The 19,233-nt window shown below is 43.3% G+C and overlaps 1 pseudogene; it reads right to left on the bottom strand.

The window, feature by feature from the left end:
- Positions 1-274: 274 nt before the first annotated feature.
- LOC135898359 (uncharacterized) overlaps positions 275-19,233 on the bottom strand; it is a 34,809-nt pseudogene continuing 15,850 nt past the window's right edge.

Consider the following 19,233-nt stretch of genomic DNA (forward strand, 5'->3'; position numbering starts at 1 on the left):
TTTGACTCTCAATTTTGTAAACATTGTGTTTGGTAAAAGCGTGCATTGAATGTTTTCGCTTTCAGTGAAGGCATCATGAAAGATAGGCTATCGCTGGCGCTGCTACCAATGCGCCACTAATGACGACACACACACACACACACACACACAAACACACACACACACACACACACACACACACACACACACACACACACACACACACACACACACACACACACTAATCATATACACTAATCACGACTGCATCGTGCTGGCAGACATGGAAAGCCACTTAATTTATGGACAGCTTTATTAAAAGGAGTTTCAAGTCACAAATCTAACTATGGAATATAAAATATTCCGTTGTGGATGCTTTGGAGCAAACAACATCGTCCGGGGTTTTCAAAAGTGTAGAGAAGTTTCAATAGACGGTGTTTTTCGCGTTCTCAGCCTGACTGAATACGGGCGCTGAGGTCAGCTAGTGGAGCTGGGTTCTCCTGTGCACCGAAAGAGTGTTACAGAATTGGAGCAACCTTTGGGACTCTGCCCACTGAATGCAGGGATGTGCATAACTTCCAAGCACTCTTGCTTTTGTCATTCTTATACTCGTTACAGTCTGCGTAAACTTTGCTTTTGCGCCTTTTGAACATATTTCGTGTTTTGTATGAAAGTATCCAATTGCTGACATACTTAAATTATGTACTGACATTTGTGGTTCGTGTCTTGCACTCGTTGTTTGACTGATATAACTCTGTAATCAGCACGTTCCCCATGTTTTCGCTCTCCACTTGCTCATGTGTAACAAATATTCTCGACCATGGAACTTTAAGATCTACTGAGTAATGAACACATGTTTAACTCTGAAATACAATGGTGAATTTTAGGTAGCTTAGCGAGCACGGCACACGACAAACCAATGGTGAACCCTTAGGCACGTGCTAAGTTCTTGAACACGTGACAGCGATTGCGAAGGAACGCGGTCAGCGATGTTTCCAGCACCACGTAGATCGAGTACAGGGACACGCCAAGCCAGAGGCCGAGGTAGCCGCCAATGTAGGCGAGCGCCTCCTGTTCCTGCGATAACGGCGATTAATAACAATACGCATTACAAGAAGTTCTACATAGAGACTTCTCCAAACACCTCGATCACCAGCATTCGAATACACAATACCTTAAGTTCGTAAAAACAATATTTTTTATCGTATGGGCACGTTTTTCGCGCTACCACTAGCAGTTCTACGCTGGAGTCACGCTAGCGACTCTTTCGTAACAAGAACTTCATTAGTACGGGTACGGTGTGTGCATTATGTAACGATTCTTTTCATTTTGCTTTCTTATTGCCCTTCGCCACCGCTTCGCAAGAAGCCGCACTCCTGCTATTGCTGGGATCGGCCGTCGTTTGGAGGGATGATAAGAAATAAATAGAACGCAGGGAAATCCTTTCATAATATGGCCCCAGGGCCTCGTTCACAAAAAATGCGTTTATATTTATTTTTATTTATTTATTAGTTTATTGACGTTAGTGCTGCCTGCAATAGGCGAAGTGCACCCTTAACTTGGTCTTATGCCGATAGGTATCACGATTGGCGGGTAGCTGAACACTGGCAAATGAAAAAGCCCACTTGCGCAAAAAAAAAAAGAAGAGTTGTGAGTTGACACTTCAGAGCGGTCGCGCAAAAAAAAAGTGCGAACCAATCGCAATAGTTACCAGATTATTAGCGAAGGTGGCTAGGCAATAACAGATGGTTCTTTCGAACGAATGTAAAACTTGTCTGGGTTCGCTTTGACAAAGATCTCTCGGACGAGAAAGACGCCTGTGACTGACCGTCGCCGAGACGATCGCAATCACGTGTGGCAGGCCCCAAACGCCGGCCAGTGAGGAAAGGCTCTTACATAGCAGGGATCTGAATTCACACAGCTTTTCGTTCGTAAGGGCTTTTTGCCGTTTATCGGCGCCCATCGCTAATAATATGCCCAACCTCCCGAGTGGCTAGCTTCTCGGGTCAAATGCTCAGAGCTTTTTTTCATTCTAGGTTCTATTTTCCATGGACTGGCCACCTTAGCTAATGATAGGCAGAGCTTCCGGAGTGGCTGCAAGTTGCTCTTACAAACAATTCTAGAGTAAACGCTTTCTGTGCACAAAAAGCACTTTCTCTACGGAATGACTCGGTTTGTGGATGTGGGCCCTGTGCCTGTTCACAAGCACTCTTCTCTCGTAAGAGCGTTCACTCGTTGGCTGACACCCCGGCAGACAATACTTATGATAGCGATCGGCATGGTAATGAAAAGATCGCTATGGAAAATGCCAATCGTAGGCCGTACGAGTTTGGGAATACGTGCCCAGAACTAACGACTCACTTATACAAAGCGAGCGAGAACGGGTTGAGGCAAGTCTACTTTAGTGTTTCTTTTAAGTGCCCATCCTGCTTGAATACATGAGTAGGACTCACCGTAAGCCGTCTCTGGTAGTCGTAGACAGTTAGCGAATTTGTCGCGAAGCGAATTCTGGCCGTGAATGACGACCTGTGAACGGAAGCCAACCATTGCAACTACCATCAAAGTGCTCACGAAGCTATAAGCAGACTTTCGGCAAAATTTCAGGCCACACTAAGAAATTTTGTTATGAACTTTTTGATAACAAACATGCAGAGTAGTATCCATGAAGGGAGGTGGGAGGGGGTCACATCGGACACGTGCTGCACCCGAAATTCTGTGTACCGACATGCCTGGCATCAAACGACATGTGAGAACACCCACTTGCCCCCCCCCCCCCCCTTTCCCCGCTTAAGTGTGAGTAGACACCCATTCACGCAGACCCCGCCCCCACCCCTCGCCCCTCCCCTTTTAATTTCCCAGAATAATATTCCTGGCTAGGCGCTAGAAAGTTACGGTGGGGTGATGGCGACGTACTTAGGAGATAATAAGGCCAACGGAAAACCCGACATTCGATTGCCATCCGTGAAATTAAGTTGCATTTATTCAAATGCTATTAAGTGGACGTGAACAGCACTCGGGAGAAATACATTTCAGCTTGTAAGGCGCAGTAAAACCGGATGACCAGTCATCCGACTTTGGAACTTGTATTTTTATGCTTTTTTACCCAGCCAGTCTCTGACGCTTTTAGGAGTGGCTGGTAGCTTGAGTTTTAAGGGATGCCTCTAGTGTATTTATTGTATTCACCATAGCGTTCAAAAATGAAATTTCTATCCTCAGTACCTTTATATACGAAAGTGCCGACTTAACTAAAGAACTTCAGGATGTTAGTGCTGAGAAACACCCAAAGGAGGGAGAATGGTGCCAATTGAGACACTGAAACGAGTATTGCATTGGTGTAAGAAGAAATAGAAAGCAGTTACATATATCGCGCCATTTGTTTGGAGGTTGATGTACCTACGCATTTGTCACGCCTCTGTTACTTCTTGCTTACGCTATTTTGGTCAGGTTCATAGGCTTAATATGAATATGTTGAGAAAGATAGAAAAAAATCCCAAGGATAAGAAAATAATGCTTACTGGTTTTGTCCGGGCTGGTGCGTGTAAACGAAAGAAAAGAATGCGAGACAGCGTGGGATTGCGCACATATGATTTCATAATGCTCCGGCGTGTGACTTTTTAGTCGACTAGAAGCTTCGGTGTAAGAGCCACCCGAAAATGTAGCTACGGCGAGTCACTGTCCCTTCATTAACGTGACGTCGCTTTGTTCTGACGAGCACATTCTATTTAAGAGCTGTGAATATATAGCCTGCATGTGGCGAGCCTTGATTGAACAAAATTTGTATAAAAATAATTTGCACGTTATTTTCTTCTAGAAGAAACAAGTTCTAGAAGAATTTTTTCTTCTAGGAAGTTAGGCCGAGTTCCAGCAATTAGACAATTCAGTGCAGGTTAAAGCAAGTGTTATTTTTCTATTTTGTTAGCTGTAATAATTTCAAGTATTATTTACGGACCCATTCATAAACCCTTTATGTTCAGTGAAAGAAGAAGGGGTGCGCTTAAGCATGGAATGGTTGCGTGTCAGGTCTTCTACAGGATAGTTACGTACTATGAAATGAAACAGTCTTGAAATTCAGGTGGCTTAAAATATTATAAGCACCCTATAGCACAGTAATACTCCACATGAATCATAACTGGAGTAGTCGCCATGTAGTCCAAAACTCGATCTGGATGATACCAACTCTATTATTTTTTGAAAATGCTAACGAGGAGAAAACGGGCGCTCACTGTAAGTTGATACTAATTGAAGATTGGTCAGTTGTGCTCCTACGACAATACAGTCGATATTAGACTCAGACGACATATCACTATTTCAAGAAACTGCGTCGCGTATACTGAAACCAAAAATAATGAGAATTATGGTCTGCGGTCCTCTTGGTCTGCTGTTTGCATCCGTATATTATACATGCATACGTAACGGCCCGGCTCGACCTCGATTCAGCGACAAAAATGAAAACAAAACTAGACGTGTTGTGAAATGCAGCAGTTCAGTTGTGAAACGCAGCAGTGAAACCGTTTCTTCGGGAAGTGGAAATTTTGATACTGCCTCTACTTGTGTAATTTTGTTGCCGCCATGCTCTGTGGAACGACCTCTTCTTGCGAGAATAAAATTGATGCAAGAGTTCTCACGTTATATCAGAGCTACTACTTTCCTTCCTTAAAGTAATAGCAGTTCGCGTTACTTATTCTTGAGTTGCATTTTTGAGTTACATCTGACATGCATGAGTCACATTAGAGTCAGATTCATCAAAGCTGTTGCACGCAGGTAACAGTGCAATGTCTACTGACAAAGAAGTTCAATTGCTCGTCAGAAATGGCAGTTTCTGTTTGTTAAGCGTTGCGCTACCCTTGAGGCTGTCTATAAATTTTACATGTTGCGTTTTGAGCACAAATAAAATGCTAAGCCAATCAGTGGTGCCTTTTTGGAGACGAACAACATAAGCAGACATTACTCAACAAAAATCGGCCGTTTAGGCGACCTATCATGAGATGGGGCACATAGGGAATATAGTCTTGCACGTTTATGGCTACTTTCTTCCCGGCAGTATCAAAATTGTGTCTGAGAGTCTCTTTTGACACGTCATCATATGTCATTGAAAAATATTACTGTGTAGTATGTCATCGGCCAGCCTTTGTTGTTATGGAGAGGGTCAAAAACTTAAATTAAACGGTGGTGTTCAGCGTCCAGAAACCGCGTCATTGTTTACACGGGTCACTGTAGTGGAGTCATACGTATTTATGTTGACCATGTGTTTTTTTTTTTTTTGACGTGCACCCAATGCACGGCATACCAACGTATTTGCACTCCATCTCCATCGGAATGCGGCCACACCGCAATAGGGGATCGAACCCGCGAACTCGCGCTCAGCAGCGCCCCGTCATGGCCACTTTGCTCACCGAACGACAGCTAAGAGGGCTACGTTGAGCCCAACAGTGTAATTAATTTGCTGAGCTATTGACATCAATAATGTTTCGCTCTTATTCGCAAGAAATGTTTTCACACAGTCTGCGGTAAAACGCATCATGTCACTTTTCAAGCGATACCACAGTCAAATTTCTAGAGACTGGCCTCTATGAATTGACCTACACGGCTGATAACGAACAGCCATAACCACGTGCAGCGGGTCTGTAATAAAAGAAAAATTGCAACACCAAACTCGAGAACGTGCGAAGAACAAAACCTGGCAATACTGGACAAGAGAGCTGAATTATTACAATCGTGCTTACCTCATTATCCGCAAGACCAGTTAGCTTGACGTCGTACGTAATCTCGCTATTACAAAAGGAATGGGAAAAATGCGTTTAAGTAAGTAAGAGGTTTCATGCACTAGGCGTGTTGTGAAACGCATCAGTGAAATTGTAAAACGCAGCAGTTAAATTGTGAAATGCAGCAGTTAAATTGTGAAATGCAGCAGTGAAACCGTTTTTTCGGGAAGTCGAAATTTTTACTTTTTCGAAATTTCCCTGGCTTCAATTAACATTGACGAAAAGTCGCTCTAAAAAAGCTGCTGCCAACATTTTCACATTTTTGCTTGTCTGACTGAGTTAATACACAAAGCAACAGGCTGGCTAGGAGTGAGATCATAGTGGGGGGCTTCGGATTGATTTTGAACCCCTGGAATTGGTAAGCGCCGATTCCAATAGAATGTGGTCGCCGATGCCGCACGTCCAACCCGCAATCTCGTGCTCGGCAAGAGAAAACCATAGCCGCTAAGCCTGCAGGAAAGGATAATTCTAGAATGTTAGAAAAAAGGAAAGTTAGTGGACACTAGTGGTTGGGCGTGCAAAATAACGCAAATGGAATCGTTATTCCACGTTACTTCTGCATTTCAATGAGGCATAAGAAATAACTTACGTTATGCTTCTTGTGGCTTCATTGTATATATGCTTCTTCGTACGATTGTGAGTAACAAAGGTTAAACCCCTTGGTTGTCTTATTGCTCCCACTCGAGTGTAGCTTGGAGTGTTTGCTCATGCTAAGTCACTTGGTGCACATGGCACAAGGTACCATTTTGAACAGAACATTGATGATTCTTTAGCAATAACTTCACGAAACATAGACTGTTCTACATGACTATATTGAGTCTAAAGTTGCGTTCTTGCGAACAGAAAATAACTGCACCCGAACAAGAAAAGTACATATACCTGCAGGGTTGAGAGCATCGCTCTTTGCAGATTTTGTAGTTGAGGTCACGTGAGAACATTTTCGCACATTTGCCTGCGGAGAAAACATCATTTTGCAGACTAAAAAGCTGACTAAACAAGACAGATTGTTGTACCGGAGACGGAAAGCGCGGTTTTGCGCTAAAAGCTCATTTTCGAGTAAATGAGTGAACTCCAGGATGGCCCCAGCCATTTTCCGACTTACTTTTCTTTTCACTTGAGCAGAGAACCCCATTAAAAGAGGTAGCGGCAAACTCGTGGTCGTGAAAAGCACAGCCACAAGTTTTCAGCTCTTGCTGAATCAGGCAATCTTGGAGGCACACCTGCGCAGCAACATACAGGGATGGAAAGTAGCCCGCAGTAACTGCACGTGCAAACTCACTAAAGCTTGTACACAGCATTGTTAAACACGCTTTCTACTGCAGCAGCAGGTATCCCGGAGTTTTTAATATGCAAATATGCTGGCGTTCTATAAGTTTGACGTTCACATGTCAACGCTGCAGACACTGACGTATTGCGTGTGTTGCGGGTGATAACGGAACACTTTGCATGTAACGACCGTGTGCTGCTGTTGGAAGCACAGATTCAAGGTTCTATGCTGTATTACATGGTATTGAAACTGAACGAAGAAAGAGCGAGCAAAAAACCAAGCCGAGCCGATCCCTGACGTTTTGCCGTGTTTTGTGACCTTTGGAGAACAGTGCATTGAAGAAAAAAAAAAAAAAACAGTATATGGTATGTACAGTATACGACGTGTACATGGTTTCGCATCCTTGCACGATAGCGCATAATATCGGTCCGTGGATTCTAAACTAAGACGCGTACATAACGCCGTCTATGTCCACAATCTCTGTGGTCGACACGCATAATCGACAAGACCACCGAATCGCGAGTAATAGGTGTCGCGTGGTCTAATACCAGCGATCAGTTGGGAAACGCAATCGCTCTTGCTACTGCAGAAAGGCTCTGTGCTGACGATTTCCGTGCGTTTAAATTGCTTGCTGCTATGCGCATGCGTTACAAACTATATTTGCGTAAACTATAAGAACACATGTAGCGCAAAACATTTAGTGAAAAGCCAACACAGTTGACCAGGGCTGAATAAATATTCACGATAGTTAAGGATGTAGAAAGGATGCAGGCTGTGTGCGCCGAATTAGGCACTATATAAGTTAATACAAGACTGTGTCAGGGCTGTGTGAATATTCAAAACTGTCGAATAACGAGTATAATATTGTCCTATGTAGTCGTTATTTGATTAGGTCATCGAACCAAATAGTCACTATTCCAATAGTTTTCGAAAACTTTAAATGGTCGGCTGTACACAATCAAACATGAAATTGAAGCCAAATGAAGATAACTTTCAACTTATTCACAGTGGGCATAACAGTTGACAGCTCTCTGCGTCGCTCAGACAGCCTTACTTTTCAGGCTGTGCACCATCATTACACAATCATACACCATCACACACCATCACACACCATCATTAGCAATAAAATTTTAGTCACTGCCATTCGGCAATGGGTATTGTTTAGTACTATTTATAGATGCAGCACCTGTGTTGTCTTGTCAAATTAAATAGGAATACGCTTCATTGCAACATCCTTGGATGGCACATAGTTGTATGCTAAGCGTGTGAAGTAGTCTATATATTGACGTACTGCGTAGTTCATATAGCCGAAGTAGGCGCCCACCCGACCTCTTCCTCGGTAGTCGGTGCACCGTGAAGCGCTCGGGTATGGAAGGCGTCGAAAAGCCCTCTGAAAAAAAGAAAAGAAAAAGAAGCGCAGATACGTTTTTTTTTTCACAGTTCCAATTCATTGTGGTATTATCATAATATTTTAATCCGGCAAATGAGAGATTACGTTGGATTCACATGTTAGTACGAGTATATTCGCGGGGGAAGCATGCAACTGTTGAAGATGTTCGCCCATTCAACACCTCTTTGATGCAATCCCTGATCCAGACGACTCTCTTCTCAGACTATCTCGAGGAGCGCCAGACGCTATAAACAACGCGAGAGGAGGGTACGGCACGGCAGACGACATCATAGCCTTATGGCATTGGCAGCGGCCGCGCAATGACCCCTACCACCCGCAATCATCTCCCCAAGTGAAATGTGCCTGCTCAAGGAAGCTAACTCCAAATATCCGTCGCTCGTGTGAGAATGTGAAGGACTCAATGCATTCCTTGAAATGTGCCGGCCTAAGGTAGCCTAAAGAGGTGATCGCGCCTGAAGACTGGGTTCGACCACGGATCAACGTAAAAGAGGCCCTCAACTCACTATGAAGCTTCGCGCGCGAGGCTTCCGTAGTGGACCATACTTGCTATCTTCCCCTAACCCACTTCTCCACATAGGCCTTGAACCATCCTTTGAATAAATTATTCTCTCTCTCCCTCTTTCTCACTCTGAACTATGAATGCAATGATTGCGCTTCGCGTACTCTGAAAGAAAGTGACTCACCTGGGCTATGGACACTGTGTAGCGCATTCCCTGCCTGAGATGGATGGGGGCCAGCTTTTCCGGTGGGCAGACCTCCGGTTCGTGCACGATGAGCGGGTACTTGAGCACGTTGTCCGTGGGCCCAGTGTTCAGTGCGTCCCACGCTACGGTCAACTCCACTTCTGCCCACGCATAGGCCAAAGGTGGCCGTCCAGAAATATATGGGCGATAAGAAACACCGATGGGCCGTTCGTTGCGTATTTGGAACTAAAGGTAAACACTCATTATTAAACTAATAACTAATTAAGGTAATCGACTTACTAATCAAGTAATGAACTAAGGTAACTAACAATACTAACCGAACTATTACCTCACTAACTAGTAAACGAGCTATAAATATATAAACTAACGAAATGAACTTATCGAACTAGCAAAGCTAACCAACTAATTAACTAAGTAATGTAACTATACTAACAAAGTTATACACTAATAACCTGGCTAACTATATTAACAAAGCAAATATAATTAACTTACTATAGTCGGGTACTGCTTTAGAAAATATTGCCGTGGTTGAACGTGGTTAAACCAAGTTTGTCGAGCGATAGCATGGTTTTGCATGTTTGGGAAAACACACAGCCGCTGCTTGGCGAGAAGCAGCGAGCAAATTAACCTTCATGCTGCATCTCGCTTCGACGCGAGCTAAGCGTGGAAAGCACAGCGCATACGAAGCTACCAACACTCGGCGCACACGTCGCAGATCGCTTTGAAGATGAGGCCCGCGCGACGGCGCACTTTGTCCACATCGCAGCTCGCTTTCAAGATATGCGCGCCCACGCAGCGTACGCAGCAGCCACCGGTAGTGGCAGCCTTATTCCCAGTTTGACCTTGGCTGAGCTCGAAGGTCAGATTTACGGAACCAGGCGTTTTGTGGATTTGTACCTGGAGTAGTAGAGCAATCGCGCTAAAAGAAAGGGGTATATAAATCACAGCCCGCAGTCACAAAAACTTTTCGGCTATAACTGTTCGCAAGAGCGAATTCCGGTGAATGCTGATGCTGGACATATCGTTAGCGAAAGCGGCCGGCCAATGGCAAAGAACACTTACAAACGAAAAACTTTGCATTTTCGGCCCCAGGTTTCAAATCAGTGCTCCCTTTCTCTGCTCCTTTCCAGTTCTTCTGCCATGCTGTTATCCTTAAACTAAGATGCATTTGAGATTTCGATAAAGCTGACTGTCTTTTGAGCTTGTACCTTTGATAGTAATTTAGCCATTTACAGGGTCATACCAATTTTGTTCGGGCAGCTGTTCATAAAACTGATAAAAGTTTGAACTTGAGACAACTTGTTGCAGGGTGAGTTGGTCCCAGGACCCGGCACTCAAGAAGGACATACAGGGCCGTAGCTACGCTGTCTATTCTGGTGAAAACCGAAGTGCTGTTTCACTTGCAACGGGGATGCGGTAAAGTAAAACCTTAACAGGCAACTGACAGCTGAGCAGGGACCAGCGGTATGTCAAGTGCAGCTAGTGGAAAGCTACTAGCGTACAGTCGCAGAAACTGCAGAGCATATGCCATCTTGGTGGCTGTGTTTCCTTTAGGTGGTGGTGATAAACTTTATTGAAAGGGGGAAGGGTAAAGGGGGACGTGCTTGAGGGTTTATGTATTTGATTGACTGTCCACGGATGCTCACGAAACTGCTTAATTACTGAAACGGTCTCATGCCACCTCATAACATCACGTTCCACTCAGTTAAATATTTATTGTTTGTAGAGAAGCTGACGACAAGTTAGTTGTCAGTATTTCTAGCTTCATTAAAATAAACGAAAACACGCTCCTGGTACAATCAAGTGACTTCCGGTGAACAAGGCAAACATGATTGCTTCGAAGTTCCCCAAAAGCGCTTTGTCAAGAGCTCTTGTCGACCTCGGTGGCAAAATACAGTCTGCTCGAGCAGTTCCTAGTGCTGCTGTTCGAACTAGGAGCTATAACTTACAGTTTCCGACAAACCAGATGCTGAACAACCAAGCCTGAGTTCTTATAGGCTGTGCAATTATTGTGACATGTTTCTCAATGTACACGTGCTTCATATTAGCTTTTCATTATTATTATATTGCATAGGACCTACTAGAATCCCTACGAAAATGGGTACAAACACTTGTGCATGCAAATACTTCACTTTTATTTAAAAATATATATTTGAAAATTATTGAGTCATTGCTTGCTCTTATACCTTCTATCGATAGGCTTATAGTTTTGAATGTAATGATGAATGTTTTCAGCGCAGGGTGCGGCGAGGCTGAATTAACGCTCCGGCAATGTGTCTATTCCGTCTGATAACCAAAAAGAATCCAAGCGAGAGAAAGAGAGAGAGAGAGAGAAAATAGTGATACTGACAGATCATCATCATATCTTTATATCCCCTGCCAGGACGAAGGCCTCTACCTGTGATCTCCAACAGTGATAGATATATAGATACATAGATAAATAGATAGCCAGATAGATATGTAGGCAGGCAAGTAGGTAGAGAGAAAGGCCGATTAGAACTTTGGGGAAGCAGTGTCTTGCCAGACCATAGTAGGAATGCTTTTCTGTCTAAAATTGGCTATATACCTGTGTTGAAATATTATGAAATAAAACAAAACCTCTACCGCAAAAGATTTACCGTAACCGTAACGAAACCGCAACGTTCTAATTCTACTGCGCTCACAGGACTGAAGCCATTGAGGAGTTTCGACCTAGATTGATACACAAAGGCACCACTAAGGAGTGTTCCTTGACTCGCTGCACACTGACACTTTAGAAGTGAAAACTGATTTTGTTTAAATGCGATTGTTAGATGCCAGAAGTGGGACCTCAATGCACGCGGACAATGTGCATTATGCAATGCACATGTGCATTATGTACTATACTGTGCATAAGGAGACTCAGCAGAATCTACAATTACTAGTTACATATAATTATGTTTACAATAAGTATCCACGCGCACTTGCTGAATAAGAATGAACTTTACCTCATTCTAGAAACGATATTTTTATCTTTCATTATATTAAACGACGTGACCGCATGACCTTAGGTGTGAAAGACAAATGAAATGGAACGAAATTGCGCGGCTTGCACTCATAACCAATGAACAGATATTCTTTTTTCTGTTTGTAACGCTCCTGAAACTTCGCATGTCTGCATGACAAGCTGCGCGAACTCATCAAGTATCACACTGACGGCCTTAAATAAAGGGCGAACTTTGGTATTTTGGGGCAGATTTGGTCAGATAACCTGACATGATTGAATGGCTCTCCCTTTCTTGACGCTTTGCCCTTTCGGAGATTGGCTTGGCTGAGCGAAAGACTAAACCGATAATGGAATCCTCGGTCAAGTCCATGCAGGCCAGCACTGCTTATGTATGGGCGCAGGGCTTTCTGCACCACGCGCCCTTCAGTATCATACTTTTCTACTTTTTGTAGAGAGAGAGAAAAAACAATCAATTTAATAATTCTTGCAGCAGTTAGTTTTGCTGTCTGACTCCTTCAGAAGAACGCCGTGTCGAACAAAAACTTTTCAGCATATGTGAAGTGCGTTACTTATGGATCCTATAAATATATATATCTTCACACACGTGCAGGCTCGCGCAAAAACTGATTTATCATGGTAGTAACGTTGCGGCCCTAAAGCGAACTCGGAAGCGTAGATAAGCTTCTGACCCGCAACTTCGTACCACATTTATTACTTCTCCCGCTCATAATTTTAGATAATGCAGCTTGCGCGGATTTCTTTGGAAGAACGATAGTGTACGTACGGTGTAGATAAGCGTGCTTTTGGCGGTACCGTTATTGCCGGAAAGCGCAAAATGTAAAAAAGGAAAAGAAAAATGTGCAACGACTAGCTACGAAATGAGCAGTTCGGTTTAGTGTCTGACCTTACATAAGCTTAGCGAGGGAATGTAAAGCAAAATTTTATAATGCAGTAAAACCAAGCAGTGAGCTTGGCTTTGTGTATGCATTAGCGGGAAACGAGGCTTCAATGCAGATTGCTGTTATGCGCCTTATTTCTTATATCAACGATCTCTTTTGTTCTGCTCCATATGCTCCGTATGCACCGTTCCACACGCAGTGGTTGCCTTCACACAAAGCTAACTTCGGTATTTCAGACCTATTTAGTATAGTGAGCGCTGCTGCAAACCTCGTTACTGCCTGTACGCAGAATTTGGTGTTAAGTGACACCTACGGCCCTTAAAAAATTTAGAAAAAAAACATGGCCAGAAACCCACAGCGTCTGCTATATATATGAGGTCTTTAAATGTGTGAGATAGTTGTGAGAATGCCGTATTCTAGCAGTCTGAAAAAAAAGAAATAAAGAAGTGTTAAAAAACAAACAAACAGGGAGGTTAACTCCGCTGAGAGCAGTTGACTGCCCTACACTGGGGAAGGGTCAAAGCGGACTGAACGGGTAAGAAAGAGAGAAGTTCACAGTATGTAGCAACACACGCAATGAAGCGTTCATTGTTCAGTTCACCACAAGTGGTCATATAGGCTAGTATATCCGAAGAAACGCAGCAGCGCTTTTGTGGCTTCGCAGACGCACTGGGTCCGGTCCCAGGAGCTTCTCCTCTGTAACGAGGCTTTCCATCTCAACTTGTTACGTACAGCCCCAGAGGAGGTGCCCTACGGTTCCTTACATGACACATGCATTGCAATTGTCACTGTCCTCCATTCAAGTGAGGAATTAATAGGCCTTAGTAAAAAAGCACTTCTTACGAGTTGTGAATGCGAAACCATTAATGTCAAATTGAATGCCACTGAGCGGTCCTTCGGTTTATGTACTCCTTGCGGGCAGGTGTGTGCGTTGAGATGCTTGACACGTTTTGATTTTGCCTTACCGAGGCGCATTTAGAACGCAGGCGAGAGCTTGCGCGCACAAGGAACGCGCGGATAACGCAGGCTTTGGAGAGTGAGAGCGAGGGTCACGTGGCGTACCGGCGATGCCCTATCCCCTGGCGCATTTACGCGGCAGCAGATGTCCTCTTTCGCCCGCTTTAGTCTCGGTCGAGGCCCGAGCCAGCAAGCGCGAGCCAGCATCACGAGCGCGCGATGCGTCGCAGCAAACGGGAACGGGCTCGTGACGTGGCGTCGCAGCCAGTGGGAAGTTTCGCTGCTACAGACGCCACCGGCTATTTCATTCAGCGGGCCATTTGATGCTTTCGCATCAATAAACGCTTACTCGCAAGCGGCATTGTTATGTTTCCTGCCTTGTGTACGTGAGGAACATGAAGGTATGGACCGATAGTCACTCATAGGTCAGTATAGTAGGTGGATTCTCATAGTCACTCGCCGGCATTTTTTTGCGGACTACATACTAACTCACACTCATGTGTGCTCAAACTTATAGGCACTCACTCACGCTCCTACTTACGGCTACACATACTCGCCAACGCTCACTCGCTCGTACTCGCTTCAATTCACACTTGCCTGCCCCCACCAATGCCCACGAGATCGCGCCCACGCACACTCGCCGACAGTCACTGAAGCTCACGCTCACGTCCACTTAAACTTTTGTTGCTACTCACGCTACCTAGCAGTCGCTCCTCTTCACACGCCCATTCAAACTCACCTGCACTCATTCCGTTCACACTCAGGCTCAGTCACAGATTTTTTTCACGTAAGCACACTCTACCCCACGTTTGTGAAATCAATGTGCAGCGAGTGATCGTGAGTGAGCATGCCAACCTATGCAAGTCCCTAGTTCAGAAGCACAATGTTTAAGTATTCTCTCTTCTTAAAGGATTCGGACCATGGTGCATCCTGGTTGGTGTGATAGCGAGGTCTTACAGCAGCATTGCAGTCGCCGGCACTGCGGGCAATGCTCAGCGCGTATTCAAATTGGCAAGTAGCAAAGGTCAGCAATAAGTACCGATACAACAATTTTGTCAGTTGCACCTCGTTATGAATCTAAAGTGGGCAAAAATTGTTCACTCTCAAATGTACCACTTGTGAGTAGGGCTTCTGCAAAGCCCTTGAAGCATTGTTGCAACAAATTTACGTAAGCTATAAAATTTTGTATCAATATTGTCCGCTTGAGACGCTCTAACAGATGCAGCTTACAAAACTGCGATATGTCTTTTTGTCGCCGAGTTACGGATTGGTAAACGTCGTACTTATATTTCTTTTGAACTTAACGATTTCCAGAAACTTTTGTAAAAAGTACAAGCCTTAGATAATATTTCTGTTTCCACGAGTCACTAGAATTGAACTTTCTCTCAAATGCAACAAATATTACTCAAATTGTTCTACCAGTTCTCTCAGAAAGGCATTTACACGTTTTACATGTATTTCAGTAGAAAAATCATAATTGGCCCCGAGCAAATGCTTCCTCTTAAATCATGACATGGCAGGCGTTCTGAGCTTGTAAAAAATAAATAATAATAATAAAAAACATAGCAGGGAGATGGTGCCGTTCAGCCGATCAGGTAATGCTAGTTCATCTCCACGTATGCCAGATTCCGTTGCTCTCCTCCTCTTTCAGATAGAAGTGACCTAACCATACTAGTCTGAAGACATGACCACTGAATCGCCGGCGATGTTCCATTCCGTGTGAAGTTTTAAGCAAAGCGCGATTCCCGATTTGTTAAGCTGTACCGGTGCCCGAAGGAACACGTGTACTGACTGGTGGTTCATTTGCCTTCTTTTTTTCTTCTTTTCTTTCAGATGAAATTCACGTGTATATGCAAGCAGCAAGAATTTTGTAAGTGTGGCATCGTGCCCTTGATCGCTATAGACCTGAAGGAAAAGAAAGAGACAGAAAGAAAAAAAAAACGCCGACTGATAGTTTCCGGCTTTAATATAAGTGCGTCAGAAGTACGTTTTCCGACGCATTTAAGAATAGCTGTAAAATGGTTGAAAATTATGTCAATAAAAAAATGGACCTCACTAACGTTTGTTCTGCCAAATACTGGAGTTAAGTGGTTATGTATAGTTATAATTAATCAAACTCACGCTTAAGACGATTTTAGCACGAACTTTAGGTGGTTCCTAGTGTGCTTAAGCACGCAGAAAGCATACCTACAGTTGGAAAGCAGTCGCCATGACTCTGCATTAATTTTTGTTTTTGACTTATTGGATCAGTCCACGCGCTTCATTGCACAATCACGCGAGTGGTTGGTAAACATGCTACACGAACCACCTCAGACATATTGTCGGGTCTTGAAAGAGTTGGGAATTGTGCGCACAGATGACAAGAAGAAAATATAGATTAGGAGTGAAACAGGGCACAAAGAGTTTTGATGAACGCTTGGAACAGAGACAGATAGCAAACGGGTAAAGAAAGTAGCAGTAAAACAAGGAGCAAAAAAAATAATCTTTAATCTGCGACCACGTTGCTACTGGGCCTACCGAATCTTGAGAAAATGCGTTCCTATCCCGCCATTCAACTTGAAGTGGAGCAGATTTGCACGACAAAGCTCTTGTCGTTGAAGTTCACCGCTTAGCTTCCAATTCTGGATGCTTGCGAAAGTAGCGCGCGCGCTATTGATTTTGAGAGGTGTACACTAGAAAAACGCTAGGCCGGAAACCATTTCGCTCCACCACGACCCGTCTTTTTTTTTCTTTTTTTGGCCGCTACATACACGAAGCCTGTCATTCTCACCTGCTTCTCAGAACAATCTGCAGAGTCTGATGCCATGCGCTTCCTGTACTGTACTTCGCATTTAAATATCTAAGCGCAGGTATTCTTACTTTCGCCTGCACATATCCGAAAGTACTTCACTGAATGCAATGTATGATGTATGTTTCCTTTGTTGCATTGGATATTCAAATATCTGAAAAACGTTTTCTTTTGTTATTGCTGGCCCATCTACACAAACAGATCAATGAACGCTTTAACTGGCTGTCAGCGCACTGTCAATGGTCCAGCAGTTTAACGCACATGTCGCTCTAGAGCCTCGTAAACATAAATTTTCTTCTTCAACAACACCAGTCTTTCACTCCACCCTTCAGTTCTCACTATTCAGGACCCCGAGTATTTCCTTATTTTATCATAATCAGGCGAACACTAGTAGGTATGGATGGACTATCTCGGCCTGAACACGCAAAGCACACTCCTTAAATCAACCTACTATACTTTCTGGAGCATAAAGCTTTCGTTTACTTGTGCTAGCTGGAGCTAAGTAATGTATGCGAAAAAAAAAACAATTCGTTAAACGAACTGGCACAATGCACAATATGAATAATAGACCTAAATATAGAAAACAGAAATTTGCTGTGACTAGTATGATTAGACTTGCGCGGAAGAGAGACATTGTATTGTTAGGCTAGTTCATTTTTCTTTCGCGGCAGTTAATGCAGAAATAAACTCCCATACGTATATCAAATGTATGCATAGCGGACAGAACAGCAGTAGTAGTTTGTGCTAACAAGCGCAACACAAATCATTCAGGGGAAAGCTAAGGACACAAACACTTTCTCGGCTCATGAGCCAATGACATTCAAGTGCAGAAACAGAAAGGAAGCGGAGAATCAAAACACCATAAACAAATTTATTTATTTATTTATTTAAAAATACCTTACAGGCCTCAAAGTGAGGCATTGAGTAAGGGGGGCAGTACATAGAAAATACATTGAATACAAGACATCTATAAACCGTATCTGCTAAATGATACCAGTATTGTCTGGAGCCTTTAACTAGCAAAATTTTCAAGTGCCGAATCATCGGACAGGAACGTGGTTTTTCCAAGAATGTGTTCTGCAACCCCGACCTATCCCGGTAATGACTTTATACCGATGGACCCTATTGTCTTTGACATTGCTAGGGTAGAAAAATAATAGATAAGTTAAAAGTTTCTTCATCGAGTAGCATTGATAATATAAATTCCAAGTTTTTAATCAGGTGTAAAGTGTACAGTGCTGTAATACTTTCTAATTTATTTCAGCAATCTCTTCACACAGCCTTCATTCCGCAAGACAGGAAGGTCGGGAAAGTGATTCCCTTTCACAAGTTTGGGGATAGCCATTCGCAATATAATTATCGGACCATTTCACTTACGCGGATTCCCTGTGAAATTATGGACCATGTCATTCACTTTTACTTTGCATCATTCCTACAGTGAAATGCTTTTTTACAGACACTCAGCATGAACTTCGCAAGGAATATTCCTCTGAAATTCAACTTTGGTCGCTTACATATGAGCTAAATTCTATACTTGACAGGGGTTCCATTGTTGACTCCTAGATTTTTTGAAAGCGTTTGATAAGATTTCTCATTAACAGTCTTTCTTTAAACTAAGTAAACTTAACCCTGGCCCGAACGTTCTTCAATGGCTGCACTCTTTTCTCACCGATCGTTCACAATTTCTCAGAGCTAATACCAATTTCTCTGTCACTTCTACAGTTGAATAAAGTGTGCCACAAAGCTCTGTGCTGGGACATTTGCATTTTCTCATTTATATCAACGATTTATCTGATAGATCATGCTCATCAATTAATATTTTTGCAGACGACTGTGTCACATGCCACGAAATTAACAGTGACTCAGTTATAGGTCTTTTTTGGTTCAATATCAACCGGTTAAGACGAGGAACATGTAACTAAACATTACCAAACATAAGTGCATGCGTGTTTCTCGTCGTAATAATACACTGCCCTCATATCATCTTAATACTAGCAACCTCGAATCTGTGGCATGTTACAAATATCTAGATATATTTATTTCTTCTAATATTTCTTGGAAGGTGCATGTAGACCATATAACCAGCAGCACTAATAGCATGCTGGGCTATATAAGCCGCAAATTTATCTTTCTTCCTGTTGCGTAGAACTACTTCTTTATAAGCGGTTAGTTCGTGCTAAATTTGAATATGCTGCATCTGTCCGAGATCCCACCGAAGAGGCGCTCATCTATCAACTTGAATCTGTCCAGTACCGAGCGGCTCCCTTCATTCTTTCTAATTATTACCGTAACTCTAGCATCACTATTATGAAAGAAAGCTTATCATTACCATTGCTATCACAACGTAGGAAAATATTCCGCTTTTGCGTCGTTACGACGTCGCAAAGTTGTGTGTAACGATGTCGCAAGGCACGCCGTTACAGCGTTGCTAAAAGTGAGACCGTCAAGCTACGTATGAAGGTGCTGAAGCTGCAACTTGCAACGAAGTTTGATTATGATGC

Source organism: Dermacentor albipictus, chromosome 4 (genome assembly GCF_038994185.2).
Source record: "Dermacentor albipictus isolate Rhodes 1998 colony chromosome 4, USDA_Dalb.pri_finalv2, whole genome shotgun sequence".
Lineage (NCBI taxonomy): Eukaryota > Metazoa > Arthropoda > Arachnida > Ixodida > Ixodidae > Dermacentor > Dermacentor albipictus.